The 21,312-nt window shown below is 46.4% G+C and overlaps 1 protein-coding gene across 3 annotated transcripts in view; it reads right to left on the reverse strand.

Annotated features, from left to right (window-relative positions):
- CNTRL (centriolin) overlaps positions 1-7,285 on the reverse strand; it is a 247,561-nt gene extending 240,276 nt beyond the window's left edge. For 2 of the 3 annotated variants that reach the window (XM_069986606.1, XM_069986603.1), the window contains exon 1: positions 7,062-7,285. The gene's annotated coding sequence lies outside the window, so the exon portion shown is untranslated. Of the gene's footprint in view, positions 1-7,042 lie in introns of all 3 variants that reach the window. The other variant, XM_069986604.1, reaches the window with a different exon arrangement.
- Between the last annotated feature and the right edge of the window lie 14,027 nt (positions 7,286-21,312).

Genomic DNA, 21,312 nt, shown 5'->3' on the forward strand with positions numbered 1-21,312 from the left:
ACAGTATAATATAATATAATATATCAGTACAGTATAATATATCAGTATACTATACCCCGGCTATTCCGTCCTCACCTCTCCGCTCTGGGTGCCCCAGTATATCAGTACAGTATAATATATCAGTACAGTATAATATAATATAATATAATATATCAGTACAGTATAATATATCAGTACAGTATAATATATCAGTACAGTATAATATAATATAATATATCAGTACAGTATAATATAATATAATATATCAGTACAGTATAATATATCAGTATACTATACCCCGGCTATTCCGCCCTCACCTCTCCGCTCTCTGTGCCCCAGTATATCAGTACAGTATAATATAATATAATATATCAGTACAGTATAATATATCAGTATACTATACCCCGGCTATTCCGCTCTCACCTCTCCGCTCTGGGTGCCCCAGTATATCAGTACAGTATAATATAATATAATATATCAGTATAATATACCCGGCTATTCCGCCCTCACCTCTCCGCTCTGGGTGCCCCAGTATATCAGTACAGTATAATATATCAGTACAGTATAATATAATATAATATAATATATCAGTACAGTATAATATATCAGTACAGTATAATATATCAGTACAGTATAATATAATATAATATATCAGTACAGTATAATATATCAGTATACTATACCCCGGCTATTCCGCTCTCACCTCTCCGCTCTGGGTGCCCCAGTATATCAGTACAGTATAATATAATATAATATATCAGTATAATATACCCGGCTATTCCGCCCTCACCTCTCCGCTCTCGGTGCCCCAGTATATCAGTACAGTATAATATAATATAATATATCAGTACAGTATAATATATCAGTATACTATACCCCGGCTATTCCGCCCTCACCTCTCCGCTCTGGGTGCCCCAGTATATCAGTACAGTATAATATAATATAATATATCAGTATAATATACCCCGGCTATTCCGCCCTCACCTCTCCGCTCTCGGTGCCCCAGTATATCAGTACAGTATAATATAATATAATATATCAGTACAGTATAATATATCAGTATACTATACCCCGGCTATTCCGCCCTCACCTCTCCGCTCTGGGTGCCCCAGTATATCAGTACAGTATAATATAATATAATATATCAGTACAGTATAATATATCAGTACAGTATAATATAATATAATATATCAGTACAGTATAATATATCAGTACAGTATAATATAATATATCAGTACAGTATAATATATCAGTACAGTATAATATAATATAATATATCAGTACAGTATAATATATCAGTATACTATACCCCGGCTATTCCGCCCTCACCTCTCCGCTCTGGGTGCCCCAGTATATCAGTACAGTATAATATAATATAATATAATATATCAGTACAGTATAATATAATATAATATATCAGTATAATATACCCGGCTATTCCGCCCTCACCTCTCCGCTCTGGGTGCCCCAGTATATCAGTACAGTATAATATAATATAATATATCAGTACAGTATAATATAATATAATATATCAGTACAGTATAATATATCAGTATAATATAATATATCAGTATAATATACCCGGCTATTCCGCCCTCACCTCTCCGCTCTCGGTGCCCCAGTATATCAGTACAGTATAATATAATATATCAGTATAATATAATATAATATAATATATCAGTATACTATACCCGGCTATTCCACCCTCACCTCTCCGCTCTGGGTGCCCCAGTATATCAGTACAGTATAATATAATATAATATAATATATCAGTACAGTATAATATAATATAATATATCAGTATAATATACCCGGCTATTCCGCCCTCACCTCTCCGCTCTCGGTGCCCCAGTATATCAGTACAGTATAATATAATATATCAGTATACTATACCCGGCTATTCCGCCCTCACCTCTCCGCTCTCGGTGCCCCAGTATATCAGTACAGTATAATATAATATATCAGTATACTATACCCCGGCTATTCCGCCCTCACCTCTCCGCTCTCGGTGCCCCAGTATATCAGTACAGTATAATATAATATAATATATCAGTACAGTATAATATATCAGTATACTATACCCCGGCTATTCCGCCCTCACCTCTCCGCTCTGGGTGCCCCAGTATATCAGTACAGTATAATATATCAGTACAGTATAATATAATATAATATATCAGTACAGTATAATATATCAGTACAGTATAATATAATATAATATATCAGTACAGTATAATATATCAGTATACTATACCCCGGCTATTCCGCCCTCACCTCTCCGCTCTGGGTGCCCCAGTATATCAGTACAGTATAATATATCAGTATAATATACCCGGCTATTCCGCCCTCACCTCTCCGCTCTCGGTGCCCCAGTATATCAGTACAGTATAATATAATATAATATATCAGTACAGTATAATATATCAGTACAGTATAATATAATATAATATAATATATCAGTACAGTATAATATAATATATCAGTATACTATACCCCGGCTATTACGCCCTCACCTCTCCGCTCTGGGTGCCCCAGTATATCAGTACAGTATAATATAATATATCAGTACAGTATAATATATCAGTACAGTATAATATAATATATCAGTACAGTATAATATATCAGTACAGTATAATATAATATAATATATCAGTACAGTATAATATATCAGTATACTATACCCCGGCTATTCCGCCCTCACCTCTCCGCTCTCGGTGCCCCAGTATATCAGTACAGTATAATATAATATAATATATCAGTACAGTATAATATATCAGTACAGTATAATATAATATATCAGTATACTATACCCCGGCTATTCCGCCCTCACCTCTCCGCTCTGGGTGCCCCAGTATATCAGTACAGTATAATATAATATAATATATCAGTACAGTATAATATATCAGTACAGTATAATATAATATAATCAGTACAGTATAATATATCAGTACAGTATAATATAATATAATATATCAGTACAGTATAATATAATATAATATATCAGTACAGTATAATATATCAGTATACTATACCCCGGCTATTCCGCCCTCACCTCTCCGCTCTGGGTGCCCCAGTATATCAGTACAGTATAATATAATATATCAGTACAGTATAATATAATATATCAGTACAGTATAATATAATATAATATATCAGTACAGTATAATATAATATAATATATCAGTATACTATACCCGGCTATTCCGCCCTCACCTCTCCGCTCTGGGTGCCCCAGTATATCAGTACAGTATAATATAATATATCAGTACAGTATAATATAATATAATATAATATATCAGTACAGTATAATATAATATAATATATCAGTACAGTATAATATATCAGTATACTATACCCCGGCTATTCCGCCCTCACCTCTCCGCTCTTGGTGCCCCAGTATATCAGTACAATATAATATAATATAATATAATATATCAGTACAGTATAATATAATATATCAGTACAGTATAATATAATATAATATATCAGTATACTATACCCGGCTATTCCGCCCTCACCTCTCCGCTCTTGGTGCCCCAGTATATCAGTACAGTATAATATAATATAATATATCAGTACAGTATAATATAATATATCAGTACAGTATAATATAATATATCAGTATACTATACCCGGCTATTCCGCCCTCACCTCTCCGCTCTGGGTGCCCCAGTATATCAGTACAGTATAATATAATATAATATATCAGTACAGTATAATATAATATAATATAATATATCAGTACAGTATAATATAATATAATATAATATAATCAGTACAGTATAATATAATATAATATAATATATCAGTATACTATACCCGGCTATTCCGCCCTCACCTCTCCGCTCTCGGTGCCCCAGTATATCAGTACAGTATAATATAATATAATATATCAGTACAGTATAATATAATATAATATATCAGTACAGTATAATATAATATAATATATCAGTATACTATACCCGGCTATTCCGCCCTCACCTCTCCGCTCTGGGTGCCCCAGTATATCAGTACAGTATAATATATCAGTACAGTATAATATAATATAATATATCAGTACAGTATAATATAATATAATATAATATAATCAGTACAGTATAATATATCAGTACAGTATAATTAATATAATATATCAGTATACTATACCCGGCTATTCCGCCCTCACCTCTCCGCTCTGGGTGCCCCAGTATATCAGTACAGTATAATATAATATAATATAATATATCAGTACAGTATAATATATCAGTATAATATAATATATCAGTACAGTATAATATATCAGTATAATATAATATATCAGTATACTATACCCGGCTATTCCGCCCTCACCTCTCCGCTCTGGGTGCCCCAGTATATCAGTACAATATAATATAATATATCAGTACAGTATAATATAATATAATATATCAGTACAGTATAATATATCAGTATAATATAATATATCAGTATACTATACCCGGCTATTCCGCCCTCACCTCTCCGCTCTGGGTGCCCCAGTATATCAGTACAGTATAATATAATATATCAGTACAGTATAATATAATATAATATATCAGTATACTATACCCGGCTATTCCGCCCTCACCTCTCCGCTCTGGGTGCCCCAGTATATCAGTACAGTATAATATAATATAATATATCAGTACAGTATAATATAATATAATATATCAGTACAGTATAATATATCAGTACAGTATAATATAATATAATCAGTACAGTATAATATAATATAATATATCAGTACAGTATAATATAATATAATATATCAGTACAGTATAATATAATATATCAGTACAGTATAATATAATATATCAGTATAATATAATATAATATATCAGTACAGTATAATATAATATATCAGTATACTATACCCGGCTATTCCGCCCTCACCTCTCCGCTCTGGGTGCCCCAGTATATCAGTACAGTATAATATAATATAATATATCAGTACAGTATAATATATCAGTATAATATAATATATCAGTACAGTATAATATATCAGTATAATATAATATATCAGTATACTATACCCGGCTATTCCGCCCTCACCTCTCCGCTCTGGGTGCCCCAGTATATCAGTACAATATAATATAATATATCAGTACAGTATAATATAATATAATATATCAGTACAGTATAATATATCAGTATAATATAATATATCAGTATACTATACCCGGCTATTCCGCCCTCACCTCTCCGCTCTGGGTGCCCCAGTATATCAGTACAGTATAATATAATATATCAGTACAGTATAATATAATATAATATATCAGTATACTATACCCGGCTATTCCGCCCTCACCTCTCCGCTCTGGGTGCCCCAGTATATCAGTACAGTATAATATAATATAATATAATATAATATATCAGTACAGTATAATATAATATAATATAATATATCAGTATACTATACCCGGCTATTCCGCCCTCACCTCTCCGCTCTGGGTGCCCCAGTATATCAGTACAGTATAATATAATATAATATAATATATCAGTACAGTATAATATAATATATCAGTACAGTATAATATATCAGTACAGTATAATATAATATAATCAGTACAGTATAATATAATATAATATATCAGTACAGTATAATATAATATAATATATCAGTACAGTATAATATATCAGTACAGTATAATATAATAATATATCAGTACAGTATAATATAATATAATATATCAGTACAGTATAATATAATATAATATAATATATCAGTATACTATACCCCGACTATTCCGCCCTCACCTCTCCGCTCTGGGTGCCCCAGTATATCAGTACAGTATAATATAATATAATATAATATAATATAATATATCAGAACAGTATAATATATCAGTATAATATAATATATCAGTATACTATACCCGGCTATTCCGCCCTCACCTCTCCGCTCTGGGTGCCCCAGTATATCAGTACAGTATAATATAATATAATATATCAGTACAGTATAATATATCAGTACAGTATAATATATCAGTACAGTATAATATAATATAATATAATATATCAGTACAGTATAATATAATATATCAGTACAGTATAATATAATATAATATATCAGTACAGTATAATATAATATATCAGTATACTATACCCGGCTATTCCGCCCTCACCTCTCCGCTCTCGGTGCCCCAGTATATCAGTACAGTATAATATAATATATCAGTACAGTATAATATAATATAATATATCAGTACAGTATAATATATCAGTACAGTATAATATAATATATCAGTACAGTATAATATATCAGTATACTATACCCCGGCTATTCCGCCCTCACCTCTCCGCTCTGGGTGCCCCAGTATATCAGTACAATATAATATAATATAATATATCAGTACAGTATAATATAATATATCAGTACAGTATAATATAATATAATATATCAGTATACTATACCCGGCTATTGCGCCCTCACCTCTCCGCTCTGGGTGCCCCAGTATATCAGTACAGTATAATATAATATATCAGTACAGTATAATATAATATAATGTAATATATCAGTACAGTATAATATATCAGTACAGTATAATATAATATATCAGTACAGTATAATATAATATAATATATCAGTACAGTATAATATAATATATCAGTACAGTATAATATATCAGTACAGTATAATATAATATAATATATCAGTACAGTATAATATAATATAATATATCAGTACAGTATAATATAATATATCAGTATAATATATCAGTATAATATAATATATCAGTATACTATACCCGGCTATTCCGCCCTCACCTCTCCGCTCTGGGTGCCCCAGTATATCAGTACAGTATAATATATCAGTACAGTATAATATAATATATCAGTATACTATACCCGGCTATTCCGCCCTCACCTCTCCGCTCTCGGTGCCCCAGTATATCAGTACAGTATAATATATCAGTATAATATAATATATCAGTACAGTATAATATAATATAATATATCAGTATAATATAATATATCAGTACAGTATAATATAATATAATATATCAGTATAATATAATATATCAGTACAGTATAATATAATATAATATAATATATCAGTATACTATACCCGGCTATTCCGCCCTCACCTCACGCTTGTTGCCGCCGTTGTCATGGTGACCGCTGTGTCCTCGTCTTCTCGCCTCGTATTTTCCCGCCTAGTCACCCGGGCTCCTCCGCTGTGTGGACCGGACCGCAGCCCCGGGAGGCAGATAGGCAGAGGAGTACCGACGGGTAATCGGCTGTAGGGCGGCGGCGAGGCTTCGGTTACACGGAGCCGGGAGACGCCATCTTTCTGGAGCCGCTGCCACAACTGACAGAGACCGCTGAGACCGCGCCTGATCCGGGGAGGGACCGGGGCTGTAGGGACGGCTACAAGCAGGACGTTATATACCGTGTATTCCTCAGTACTGACAGGAGGGGTTATAGGAGGCCCGGCTGTCCTCAGTACTGACAGGAGAGGTTATAGGAGGCCCCGTCTGTCCTCAGTACTGACAGGAGAGGTTATAGGAGGCCCCGGCTGTCCTCAGTACTGACAGGAGGGGTTATAGGAGGCCCGGCTGTCCTCTACTGACAGGAGAGGTTATAGGAGGCCCCGTCTGTCCTCAGTACTGACAGGAGGGGTTATAGGAGGCCCCGGCTGTCCTCAGTACTGACAGGAGAGGTTATAGGAGGCCCGGCTCTCCTCAGTACTGACAGGAGAGGTTATAGGAGGCCCCGGCTGTCCTCAGTACTGACAGGAGGGGTTATAGGAGGCCCCCGGCTGTCCTCAGTACTGACAGGAGGGGTTATAGGAGGCCCCGTCTGTCCTCAGTACTGACAGGAGGGGTTATAGGAGGCCCCGGCTGTCCTCAGTACTGACAGGAGGGGTTATAGGAGGCCCCCGGCTGTCCTCAGTACTGACAGGAGAGGTTATAGGAGGCCCCGGCTGTCCTCAGTACTGACAGGAGAGGTTATAGGAGGCCCGGCTGTCCTCAGTACTGACAGGAGAGGTTATAGGAGGCCCCGGCTGTCCTCAGTACTGACAGGAGGGGTTATAGGAGGCCCCGGCTGTCCTCAGTACTGACAGGAGGGGTTATAGGAGGCCCCGGCTGTCCTCAGTACTGACAGGAGAGGTTATAGGAGGCCCCGGCTGTCCTCAGTACTGACAGGAGAGGTTATAGGAGGCCCGGGCTGTCCTCAGTACTGACAGGAGGGGTTATAGGAGGCCCGGGCTGTCCTCAGTACTAACAGGAGAGGTTATAGGAGGCCCGGCTGTCCTCAGTACTGACAGGAGAGGTTATAGGAGGCCCCGGCTGTCCTCAGTACTGACAGGAGAGGTTATAGGAGGCCCCGGCTGTCCTCAGTACTGACAGGAGAGGTTATAGGAGGCCCCGGCTGTCCTCACTACTGACAGGAGGGGTTATAGGAGGCCCCGGCTGTCCTCAGTACTGACAGGAGGGGTTATAGGAGGCCCCGGCTGTCCTCAGTACTGACAGGAGGGGTTATAGGAGGCCCGGCTGTCCCTCAGTACTGACAGGAGGAGGTTTATAGGGGGCCCGGCTGTCCTCAGTAACTGACAGGAGGGGTTATAGGAGGCCCCGGCTGTCCTCAGTACTGACAGGAGAGGTTATAGGAGGCCCCGGCTGTCCTCAGTACTGACAGGAGGGGTTATAGGAGGCCCCGGCTGTCCTCAGTACTGACAGGAGAGGTTATAGGAGGCCCTGGCTGTCCTCAGTACTGACAGGAGAGGTTATAGGAGGCCCTGGCTGTCCTCAGTACTGACAGGAGGGGTTATAGGAGGCCCGGCTGTCCTCAGTACTGACAGGAGAGGTTATAGGAGTCCCCGGCTGTCCTCAGTACTGACAGGAGAGGTTATAGGAGGCCCCGGCTGTCCTCAGTACTGACAGGAGGGGTTATAGGAGGCCCCGGGCTGTCCTCAGTACTGACAGGAGAGGTTATAGGAGGCCCCGGCTGTCCTCAGTACTGACAGGAGGGGTTATAGGAGGCCCTGGCTGTCCTCAGTACTGACAGGAGAGGTTATAGGAGGCCCCGGCTGTCCTCAGTACTGACAGGAGAGGTTATAGGAGGCCCCGGCTGTCCTCAGTACTGACAGGAGGGGATATAGGAGGCCCGGCTGTCCTCAGTACTGACAGGAGAGGTTATAGGAGGCCCCGGCTGTCCTCAGTACTGACAGGAGGGGTTATAGGAGGCCCCGGCTGTCCTCAGTACTGACAGGAGAGGTTATAGGAGGCACCGGCTGTCCTCAGTACTGACAGGAGAGGTTATAGGAGGACCCGGCTGTCCTCAGTACTGACAGGAGGGGTTATAGGAGGCCCCGGCTGTCCTCAGTACTGACAGGAGGGATTATAGGAGGCCCGGCTGTCCTCAGTACTGACAGGAGGGGTTATAGGAGGCCCGGCTGTCCTCAGTACTGACAGGAGGGATTATAGGAGGCCCCGGCTGTCCTCAGTACTGACAGGAGAGGATATAGGAGGCCCCGGCTGTCCTCAGTACTGACAGGAGGGGTTATAGGAGGCCCGGGCTGTCCTCAGTACTGACAGGAGAGGTTATAGGAGGCCCCGGCTGTCCTCAGTACTGACAGGAGGGGTTATAGGAGGCCCCGGCTGTCCTCAGTACTGACAGGAGGGGTTATAGGAGGCCCCGGCTGTCCTCAGTACTGACAGGAGGGGTTATAGGAGGCCCCGGCTGTCCTCAGTACTGACAGGAGGGGTTATAGGAGGCCCGGCTGTCCTCAGTACTGACAGGAGGGGTTATAGGAGGCCCGGCTGTCCTCAGTACTGACAGGAGGGGTTATAGGAGTCCCCGGCTGCCCTCAGTACTGACAGGAGGGGTTATAGGAGGCCCCGGCTGTCCTCAGTACTGACAGGAGAGATTATAGGAGGCCCCGACTGTCCTTAGTACTGACAGGAGAGGTTATAGGAGGCCCCGGCTGTCCTCAGTACTGACAGGAGGGGTTATAGGAGGCCCCGGCTGTCCTCAGTACTGACAGGAGGGGTTATAGGAGGCACCGGCTGTCCTCAGTACTGACAGGAGAGGTTATAGGAGGCCCGGCTCTCCTCAGTACTGACAGGAGAGGTTATAGGAGGCCCCGGCTGTCCTCAGTACTGACAGGAGAGGTTATAGGAGGCCCCGGCTGTCCTCAGTACTGACAGGAGGGGTTATAGGAGGCCCCGGCTGTCCTCAGTACTGACAGGAGAGGTTATAGGAGGCCCCGGCTGTCCTCAGTACTGACAGGAGGGGTTATAGGAGGCCCGGCTGTCCTCAGTACTGACAGGAGGGGTTATAGGAGGCCCCGGCTGTCCTCAGTACTGACAGGAGAGGTTATAGGAGGCCCCGGCTGTCCTCAGTACTGACAGGAGAGGTTATAGGAGGCCCAACTGTCCTCAGTACTGACAGGAGAGGTTATAGGAGGCCCCGGCTGTCCTCAGTACTGACAGGAGGGGTTATAGGAGGCCCCGCTGTCCTCAGTACTGACAGGAGAGGTTATAGGAGGCCCGGCTGTCCTCAGTACTGACAGGAGGGGTTATAGGAGGCCCCGTCTGTCCTCAGTACTGACAGGAGGGGTTATAGGAGGCCCCAGCTGTCCTCAGTACTGACAGGAGGGGTTATAGGAGGCCCGGCTGTCCTCAGTACTGACAGGAGGGGTTATAGGAGGCCCCGGCTGTCCTCAGTACTGACAGGAGGGGTTATAGGAGGCCCCAGCTGTCCTCAGTACTGACAGGAGGGGTTATAGGAGGCCCCGTCTGTCCTCAGTACTGACAGGAGGGGTTATAGGAGGCCCGGCTGTCCTCAGTACTGACAGGAGGGGTTATAGGAGGCCCGGCTGTCCTCAGTACTGACAGGAGGGGTTATAGGAGGCCCGGCTGTCCTCAGTACTGACAGGAAGGGTTATAGGAGGCCCGGCTGTCCTCAGTACTGACAGGAAGGGTTATAGGAGGCCCGGCTGTCCTCAGTACTGACAGGAGAGGTTATAGGAGGCCCCGGCTGTCCTCAGTACTGACAGGAGGGGTTATAGGAGGCCCCGGCTGTCCTCTGTACTGACAGGAGGGGTTATAGGAGGCCCCGGCTGTCCTCAGTACTGAGAGGAGGGGTTATAGGAGGCACCGGCTGTCCTCACTACTGACAGGAGGGGTTATAGGAGGCACCGGCTGTCCTCACTACTGACAGGAGAGGTTATAGGAGGCCCCAGCTGTCCTCAGTACTGACAGGAGGGGTTATAGGAGGCCCCGGCTGTCCTCACTACTGACAGGAGGGGTTATAGGAGGCCCCGGCTGTCCTCACTACTGACAGGAGGGGTTATAGGAGGCCCGGGCTGTCCTCAGTACTGACAGGAGAGGTTATAGGAGGCCCCGGCTGTCCTCAGTACTGACAGGAGAGGTTATGGGAGGCCCCGGCTGTCCTCAGTACTGACAGGAGGGGTTATAGGAGGCCCCGGCTGTCCTCAGTACTGACAGGAGAGGTTATAGGAGGCCCCGGCTGTCCTCAGTACTGACAGAAGGGGTTATAGGAGGCCACAGCTGTCCTCAGTACTGACAGGAGAGGTTATAGGAGGCCCCGGCTGTCCTCAGTACTGACAGGAGAGGTTATAGGAGGCCCGGCTGTCCTCAGTACTGACAGGAGAGGTTATAGGAGGCCCGGCTGTCCTCAGTACTGACAGGAGGGGTTATAGGAGGCCCCGGCTGTCCTCAGTACTGACAGGAGGGGTTATAGGAGGCCCCAGCTGTCCTCAGTACTGACAAGAGAGGTTATAGGAGGCCCCGGCTGTCCTCAGTACTGACAGGAGAGGTTATAGGAGGCCCCGGCTGTCCCCAGTACTGACAGGAGGGGTTATAGGAGGCCCCGGCTGTCCTCAGTACTGACAGGAGGGGTTATAGGAGGCCCGGGCTGTCCTCAGTACTGACAGGAGGGGTTATAGGAGGCCCCGGCTGTCCTCAGTACTGACAGGAGGGGTTATAGGAGGCCCGGCTGTCCTCAGTACTGACAGGAAGGGTTATAGGAGGCCCGGCTGTCCTCAGTACTGACAGGAGAGGTTATAGGAGGCCCCGGCTGTCCTCAGTACTGACAGGAGAGGTTATAGGAGGCCCCGGCTGTCCTCACTGCTGACAGTAGGGGTTATAGGAGCAACGGCTGTCCTCGGTACTGACAGGAGGGGTTATAGGAGGCCCCGGCTGTCCTCAGTACTGACAGGAGAGGTTATAGGAGGCCCCGGCTGTCCTCAGTACTGACAGGAGGGGTTATAAGAGGCCCTGGCTGTCCTCAGTACTGACAGGAGAGGTTATAGGAGGCCCCGGCTGCCCTCAGTACTGACAGGAGAGGTTATAGGAGGCCCCGGCTGTCCTCACTGCTGACAGTAGGGGTTATAGGAGCAACGGCTGTCCTCGGTACTGACAGGAGGGGTTATAGGAGGCCCCGGCTGTCCTCACTACTGACAGGAGAGGTTATAGGAGGCCCCGGCTGTCCTCAATACTGACAGGAGGGGTTATAAGAGGCCCGGGCTGTCCTCAGTACTGACAGGAGAGGTTATAGGAGGCCCCGGCTGCCCTCAGTACTGACAGGAGGGGTTATAGGAGGCCCCGGCTGTCCTCAGTACTGACAGGAGAGGTTATAGGAGGCCCCCGGCTGTCCTCACTACTGACAGGAGGGGTTATAGGAGGCCCGGGCTGTCCTCAGTACTGACAGGAGAGGTTATAGGAGGCCCCGGCTGTCCTCAGTACTGACAGGAGAGGTTATAGGAGGCCCCGGCTGTCCTCAGTACTGACAGGAGGGGTTATAGGAGGCCCCGGCTGTCCTCAGTACTGACAGGAGAGGTTATAGGAGGCCCCGGCTGTCCTCAGTACTGACAGGAAGGGTTATAGGAGGCCCCGGCTGCCCTCAGTACTGACAGGAGAGGTTATAGGAGGCCCCAGCTGTCCTCAGTACTGACAGGAGAGGTTATAGGAGGCCCCAGCTGTCCTCAGTACTGACAAGAGAGGTTATAGGAGGCCCCGGCTGTCCTCAGTACTGACAGGAGAGGTTATAGGAGGCCCCGGCTGTCCTCAGTACTGACAGGAGGGGTTATAGGAGGCCCCGGCTGTCCTCACTACTGACAGGAGGGGTTATAGGAGGCCCCGGCTGTCCTCAGTACTGACAGGAGAGTTTATAGGAGGCCCCAGCTGTCCTCAGTACTGACAGGAGGGGTTATAGGAGGCCCAGCTGTCCTCAGTACTGACAGGAGAGGTTATAGGAGGCCCCAGCTGTCCTCAGTACTGACAGGAGAGGTTATAGGAGGCCCCGGCTGTCCTCAGTACTGACAGGAGAGGTTATAGGAGGCCCCGGCTGTCCTCTACTGACAGGAGAGGTTATAGGAGGCCCCGGCTGTCCTCAGTACTGACAGGAGAGGTTATAGGAGGCCCCGGCTGTCCTCAGTACTGACAGGAGGGGTTATAGGAGGCCCGGGCTGTCCTCAGTACTGACAGGAGGGGTTATAGGAGGCCCTGGCTGTCCTCAGTACTGACAGGAGAGGTTATAGAAGGCCCCGGCTGTCCTCAGTACTGACAGGAGGGGTTATAGGAGGCCCCGGCTGTCCTCAGTACTGACAGGAGGGGTTATAGGAGGCCCCGGCTGTCCTCAGTACTGACAGGAGGGGTTATAGAAGGCTCCGGCTGTCCTCAGTACTGACAGAAGGGGTTATAGGAGGCCCCGGCTGTCCTCAGTACTGACAGGAGGGGTTATAGAAGACCCCGGCTGTCCTCAGTACTTACAGAAGGGGTTATAGGAGGCCCCGGCTGTCCTCAGTACTGACAGGAGGGGTTATAGGAGGCCCCGGCTGTCCTCAGTACTGACAGAAGGGGTTATAGGAGGCCCCGGCTGTCCTCAGTACTGACAGAAGGGGTTATAGGAGGCCCCGGCTGCCCTCAGTACTGACAGGAGGGGTTATAGGATGCTCCGGCTGTCCTCAGTACTGACAGGAGAGGTTATAGGAGGCACCGGCTGTCCTCAGTACTGACAGGAGGGGTTATAGGAGGCCCCAGCTGTCCTCAGTACTGACAGGAGGGGTTATAGGAGGCCCCGGCTGTCCTCAGTACTGACAGGAGGGGTTATAGGAGGCCCCGGCTGTCCTCAGTACTGACAGGAGGGGTTATAGGAGGCCCCGGCTGTCCTCAGTGCTGACAGGAGGGGTTATAGGAGGCCCCGGCTGTCCTCAGTACTGACAGGAGAGGTTATAGAAGGCCCCGGGCTGTCCTCAGTACTGACAGGAGGGGTTATAGGAGGCCCCGGCTGTCCTCACTACTGACAGGAGGGGTTATAGGAGGCCCGGCTGTCCTCAGTACTGACAGGAGGGGTTATAGGAGGCCCCGGCTGTCCTCAGTACTGACAGGAGAGGTTATAGAAGGCCCCGGGCTGTCCTCAGTACTGACAGGAGGGGTTATAGGAGGCCCGGCTGTCCTCACTACTGACAGGAGGGGTTATAGGAGGCCCGGCTGTCCTCAGTACTGACAGGAGGGGTTATAGGAGGCCCCAGCTGTCCTCAGTACTGACAGGAGAGGTTATAGGAGGCCCCGGCTGTCCTCAGTACTGACAGGAGAGGTTATAGGGGGCCCTGGCTGTCCTCAGTACTGACAGGAGAGGTTATAGGAAGCCCCGGCTGTCCTCAGTACTGACAGGAGAGGTTATAGGAGGCTCCGGCTGTCCTCAGTACTGACAGGAAAGGTTATAGGAGTCCCCGGCTGTCCTCAGTACTGACAGGAGAGGTTATAGGAGGCCCGGCTGTCCTCAGTACTGACAGGAGAGGTTATAGGAGGCCCCGGGCTGTCCTCAGTACTGACAGGAGGGGTTATAGGAGGCCCCGGCTGTCCTCAGTACTGACAGGAGGGGTTATAGGAGGCCCCAGCTGTCCTCAGTACTGACAGGAGAGGTTATAGGAGGCCCCGGCTGTCCTCAGTACTGACAGGAGGGGTTATAGGAGGCCCCAGCTGTCCTCATTACTGACAGGAGAGGTTATAGGAGGCCCCGGCTGTCCTCAGTACTGATAGGAGGGGTTATAGGAGGCCCGGCTGTCCTCAGTACTGACAGGAGAGGTTATAGGAGTCCCCGGCTGTCCTCAGTACTGACAGGAGAGGTTATAGGGGGCCCTGGCTTTCCTCAGTACTGACAGGAGGGATTATAGGTAGTTAGGAATAGTGACAGGAGGGGTTATAGGTAGGTAAGGATAGTGACACAGGAGAAGGGTTGGTGGGTAAGGATAGTGACATAGGAGAAGGGTTGGTAGGTAAGGATAGTGATATAGGAGAAGGGTTGGTAGGTAAGGATAGTGACATAGGAGAAGGGTTGGTAGGTAAGGATAGTGACATAGGAGAAGGGTTGGTAGGTAAGGATAGTGACATAGGAGAAGGGTTGGTAGGTAAGGATAGTGACATAGGAGAAGGGTTGGTAGGTAAGGATAGTGACACAGGAGAAGGTTTGGTAGGTAAGGATAGTGACATAGGAGAAGGGTTGGTAGGTAAGGATAGTGATATAGGAGAAGGTTTGGTAGGTAAGGATAGTGACATAGGAGAAGGGTTGGTAGGTAAGGATAGTGACATAGGAGAAGGATTGGTAGATAAGGATAGTGACATAGGAGAAGGGTTGGTGGGTAAGGATAGTGACATAGGAGAAGGGTTGGTAGGTAATGATAGTGACATAGGAGAAGGGTTGGTGGGTAAGGATGGTGGCATAGAAGAAGGGTTGGTGGGTAAGGATGGTGGCATAGGAGAAGGGTTGGTGGGTAAGGATACTGGCATAGGAGAAGGGTTGATGGGTAAGGATAGTGACAGGAGAAGGGTTGGTGGGTAAGGATAGTGACAGGAGAAGGGTTGGTGGGTAAGGATAGTGACAGGAGAAGGGTTGGTGGGTAAGGATAGTGACATAGGAGAAGGGTTGGTGGGTAAGGATAGTGATATTTGAGAAGGGTTGGTAGGTAAGGATAGTGACATAGGAGAAGGGTTGGTAGGTAAGGATAGTGACATAGGAGAACGGTTGGTAGGTAAGGATAGTGACATAGGAGAAGGGTTGGTAGGTAAGGATAGTGACGTAGGAGAAGGGTTTGTAGGTAAGGACAGTGACATAGGAGAAGGGTTGGTGGGTAAGGAAAGTGACAGGAGAAGGGTTGGTAGAGACGGATAGTGACATAGGAGAAGGGTTGGTAGGTAAGGATAGTGACAAAAGAGAAGGGTTGGTGGGTAAGGATAGTGGCATAGGAGAAGGGTTGGTGGGTAAGGATGGTGGCATAGAAGAAGGGTTGGTGGGTAAGGATAGTGGCATAGGAGAAGGGTTGGTGGGTAAGGATAGTGACAGGAGAAGGGTTGGTGGGTAAGGATAGTGACATAGGAGAAGGGTTTGTGGGTAAGGATAGTGGCATAGGAGAAGGCTTGGTGGGTAAGGAGAGTGACAGAAGAAGGGTTGTTGGGTAAGGATAGTGACATAGGAGAAGGATTGGTAGGTAAGGATAGTGACATAGGAGAAGGTTTGTAGGTAAGGATAGTGACATAGGAGAAGGGTTGGTAGGTAAGGATAGTGACATAGGAGAAGGGTTGGTAGGTAAGGATAGTGACATAGGAGAAGGGTTGGTGGGTAAGGATAGTGACATACGAGAAGGTTTGTAGGTAAGGATAGTGACATAGGAGAAGGCCTGGTGGGTAAGGATAGTGATATAGGAAAAGGCTTGGTAGAGAAGGATAGTGGCATAGGAGAAGGGTTGGTGGGTAATGATAGTGACAGGAGAAGGGTTGGTGGGTAAGGATAGTGACATAGGAGAAGGGTTGGTGGGTAAGGATAGTGATATAGGAGAAGGGTTGGTGGGTAAGGATAGTGACATAGGAGAAGGGTTGGTGGGTAAGGATAGTGATATAGGAGAAGGGTTGGTAGGTAAGGATAGTGACATAGGAGAAGGGTTGGTAGGTAAGGACAGTGACATAGGAGAAGGGTTGGTAGGTAAGGATAGTGACCGGAGAAGGTTTGGTAGAGAAGGATAGTGGCATAGAAGGGTTGGTAGGTAAGGATAGTGACATAGGAGAAGGGTTGGTAGATAAGGATAGTGACATAGGTGAAGGGTTGGTAGGTAAGGATAGTGACATAGGAGAAGGTTTGGTAGGTAAGGATAGTGACATATAAGGGTTGGTAGATAAGGATAGTGACATAGGAGAAGGGTTGGTAGGAAAGGATAGTGACATAGGAGAAGGGTTGGTAGGTAAGGATAGTGACATAGAGGAAGGGTTGGTAGATAAGGATAGTGACATAGGAGAAGGGTTGGTGGGTAAGGATAGTGACGTAGGAGAAGGGTTGGTAGGTAAGGATAGTGATATAGGAGAAGGGTTGGTAGGTAAGGATAGTGACATAGAAGGGTTGGTAGGTAAGGATAGTGACATAGAGGAAGGGTTGGTAGATAAGGATAGTGACATAGAAGGGTTGGTAAGTAAGGATAGTGACATAGAAGAAGGGTTGGTGGGTAAGGATAGTGACAAAGAAGGGTTGGTAGGTAAGGATAGTGACATAGAGGAAGGGTTGGTAGGTAAGGATAGTGACATAGGAGAATGGTTGGTGGGTAAGGATAGTGACAAAGGAGAAGGGTTGGTGGGTAAGGATAGTGACATAGGAGAAGGGTTTGTGGATAAGGATAGGGACATAGGAGAAGGGTTGGTGGGTAAGGATAGTGACATAGGAGAAGGGTTGGTAGGTAAGAATAGTGACATAGGAGCAGGGTTGGTAGGTAAGGATAGTGACATAGGAGAAGGGTTGGTAGGTAAGGATAGTGATATAGGAGAAGGGTTGGTAGGTAAGGATAGTGACATAGGAGAAGGCTTGGTGGGTAAGGATAGTGACAGGAGAAGGGTTGGTAGAGAAGGATAGTGGCATAGGAGAAGGGTTGGTGGGTAATGATAGTGACAGGAGAAGGGTTGGTGGGTAAGGATAGTGACATAGGAGAAAGGTTGGTGGGTAAGGATAGTGACATGGGAGAAGGGTTGGTGGGTAAGGATAGTGACATAGAAGGGTTGGTAGGTAAGGATAGAGACATAGGAGAAGGGTTGGTAGGTAAGGATAGTGACATAGAGGAAGGGTTGGTAGATAAGGATAGTGACATAGGAGAAGGGTTGGTGGGTAAGGATAGTGACATAGGAGAAGGGTAGGTAGGTAAGGATAGTGATATAGGAGAAGGGTTGGTAGGTAAGGATAGTGATATAGGAGACGGGTTGGTGGGTAAGGATAGTGACATAGAAGGGTTGGTAGGTAAGGATAGTGACATAGAAGGGTTGGTAGGTAAGGATAATGACATAGGAGAAGGGTTGGTGGGTGAGGATAGTGACATAGGAGAAGGGTTGGTAGGTAAGGATAGTGACATAGGAGAAGGTTTGGTAGGTAAGGATAGTGACATAGGAGAAGGGTTGGTGGGTAAGGATAGTGACATAGGAGAAGGGTTGGTAGGTAAGGATAGTGACATAGGAGAAGGGTTGGTGGGTAAGGATAGTGACATAGGAGAAGGGTTGGTGGGTAAGGATAGTGACAGGAGAAGGGTTGGTGGGTAAGGATAGTGACAGGAGAAGGGTTGGTGGGTAAGAATAGTGACATAAGAGAAGGGTTGGTGGGTAAGGATAGTGACATAGGAGAAGGGTTGGTAGGTAAGGATAGTGACATAGAAGGGTTGGTAGATAAGGATAGTGACATAGGAGAAGGGTTGGTAGGTAAGGATAGTGACATAGAAGGGTTGGTAGGTAAGGATAGTGACATAGAAGGGTTGGTGGGTAAGGATAGTGACATAGGAGAAGGGTTGGTAGGTAAGTATAGTGACATAGGAGAAGGGTTGGTAGGTAAGGATAGTGACATAGGAGAAGGGTTGGCAGGTAAGGATAGTGACAGGAGAAGGGTTGGTGGGTAAGGATAGTGACATAGGAGAAGGGTTGGTAGGTAAGGATAGTGACAGGAGAAGGGTTGGTGGGTAAGGATAGTGACATAGAAGAAGGGTTGGTAGGTAAGGATAGTGACATAGAAGGGTTGGTGGGTAAGGATAGTGACATAGGAGAAGGGTTGGTAGGTAAGGATAGTGACATAGGAGAAGGGTTGGTAGGTAAGGATAGTGACATAGGAGAAGGGTTGGTAGGTAAGGATAGTGACATAGGAGAAGGGTTGGTAGGTAAGGATAGTGACATAGGAGAAGGGTTGGTAGGTAAGGATAGTGACAAAGGAGAAGGGTTGGTAGGTAAGGATAGTGACATAGGAGAAGGGTTGGTAGGTAGGGATAGTGACAGAGGAGAAGGGTTGGTAGGTAAGGATAGTGACATAGGAGAAGGGTTGGTAGGTAAGGATAGTGACATAGGAGAAGGGTTGGTAGGTAAGGATAGTGACATAGGAGAAGGGTTGGTGGGTAAGGATAGTGACATAGGAGAAGGGTTGGTAGGTAAGGATAGTGACATAGGAGAAGGGTTGGTAGGTAAGGATAGTGACATAGGAGAAGGGTTGGTAGGTAAGGATAGTGACATAGGAGAAGGGTTGGTAGGTAAGGATAGTGACGTAGGAGAAGGGTTGGTGGGTAAGGATAGTGACATAGGAGAAGGGTTGGTGGGTAAGGATAGTGATATAGGAGAAGGGTTGGTAGGTAAGGATAGTGACATAGGAGAAGGGTTGGTAGGTAAGGATAGTGACATAGAAGGGTTGGTGGGTAAGGATAGTGACATAGGAGAAGGGTTGGTAGGTAAGGATAGTGGCATAGGAGAAGGGTTGGTAGGTAAGGATAGTGACAGGAGAAGGGTTGGTGGGTAAGGATAGTGATATAGGAGAAGGGTTGGTGGGTAAGGATAGGGATATAGGAGAAGGTTTGGTAGGTAAGGATAGTGACATAGGAGAAGGTTTGGTAGGTAAGGATAGTGATATAGGAGAAGGGTTGGTAGGTAAGGATAGTGACATAGGAGAAGGGTTGGTAGGTAAGGAGAGTGACATAGGAGAAGGGTTGGTGGGTAAGGATAGTGATATAGGAGAAGGGTTGGTAGGTAAGGATAGTGACATAGGAGAAGGGTTGGTAGGTAAGGATAGTGACATAGGGGAAGGGTTGGTGGGTAAGGATAGTGACATAGGAGAAGGGTTGGTAGGTAAGGATAGTGACATAGGAGAAGGGTTGGTAGGTAAGGATAGCGATATAGAAGGGTTGGTGGGTAAGGATAGTGATATAGGAGAAGGTTTGGTGGGTAAGGATAGTGACATAGGAGAAGGGTTGGTGGGTAAGGATAGTAACATAGGAGAAGGGTTGGTGGGTAAGGATAGTGACATAGGAGAAGGTTGGTAGGTAAGGATAGTGACATAGGAGAAGGGTTGGTGGGTAAGGATAGTGACATAGGAGAAGGGTTGGTGGGTAAGGATAGTGACATAGGAGAAGGGTTGGTGGGTAAGGATAGTGACATAGGAGAAGGGTTGGTGGGTAAGGATAGTGACATAGGTGAAGGGTTGGTGGGTAAGGATAGTGACATAGGAGAAGGGTTGGTGGGTAAGGATAGTGATATAGGAGAAGGGTTGGTGGGTAAGGATAGTGACATAGGAGAAGGGTTGGTGGGTAAGGATGCCTGTTGCTGGTGACACAATAGGGCTGATGTTCCTGGAGGGGTCAGTAATATGGAGAATAGTTTAGTGTTACTAGATAACTGGGCCAAACAATGGAAACTGCAGCTCAACGTTTCCGAATGTAAAATATGCACCTGCCCCTGTGTGATCCGGCTCCATTGATTGTAATGGAGCTGCGTCATAGAGGGGCAGCGGTTTCCTCTGACTGGGGGTGGACCAACCCGTCTCCACTGCTTAACCCCCCACCCCCCCCCCCCCCCGATGCCCTGGAATACAACAACGCCGTAAACCGGACCAGAGTTCAAAAAAAGGACCTCGGTACCGGGTGATGTACTAGTGCAGGCACTGGGGATGTTCCTATACTGGTGCAGGCACTGGGGTCGATCCTATACTGGTGCAGGCACTGGGGATGTTCCTATACTGGTGCAGGCCCTGGGGATGATCCTATACTGGTGCAGGCACTGGGGTCAATCCTATACTGGTGCAGGCACTGGGGTCGATCCTATACTGGTGCAGGCCCTGGGGATGATCCTATACTGGTGCAGGCACTGGGGTCGATCCTATACTGGTGCAGGCACTGGGGATGATCCTATACTGGTGCAGGCCCTGGGGATGATCCTATACTGGTGCAGGCACTGGGGATGATCCTATACTGGTGCAGGCACTGGGGATGATCCTATACTGGTGCAGGCACTGGGGTCGATCCTATACTGGTGCAGGCACTGGGGTCGATCCTATACTGGTGCAGGCACTGGGGATCATCCTATACTGGTGCAG

Source organism: Dendropsophus ebraccatus, chromosome 10 (assembly GCF_027789765.1).
Source record: "Dendropsophus ebraccatus isolate aDenEbr1 chromosome 10, aDenEbr1.pat, whole genome shotgun sequence".
NCBI classification, from domain to species: domain Eukaryota; kingdom Metazoa; phylum Chordata; class Amphibia; order Anura; family Hylidae; genus Dendropsophus; species Dendropsophus ebraccatus.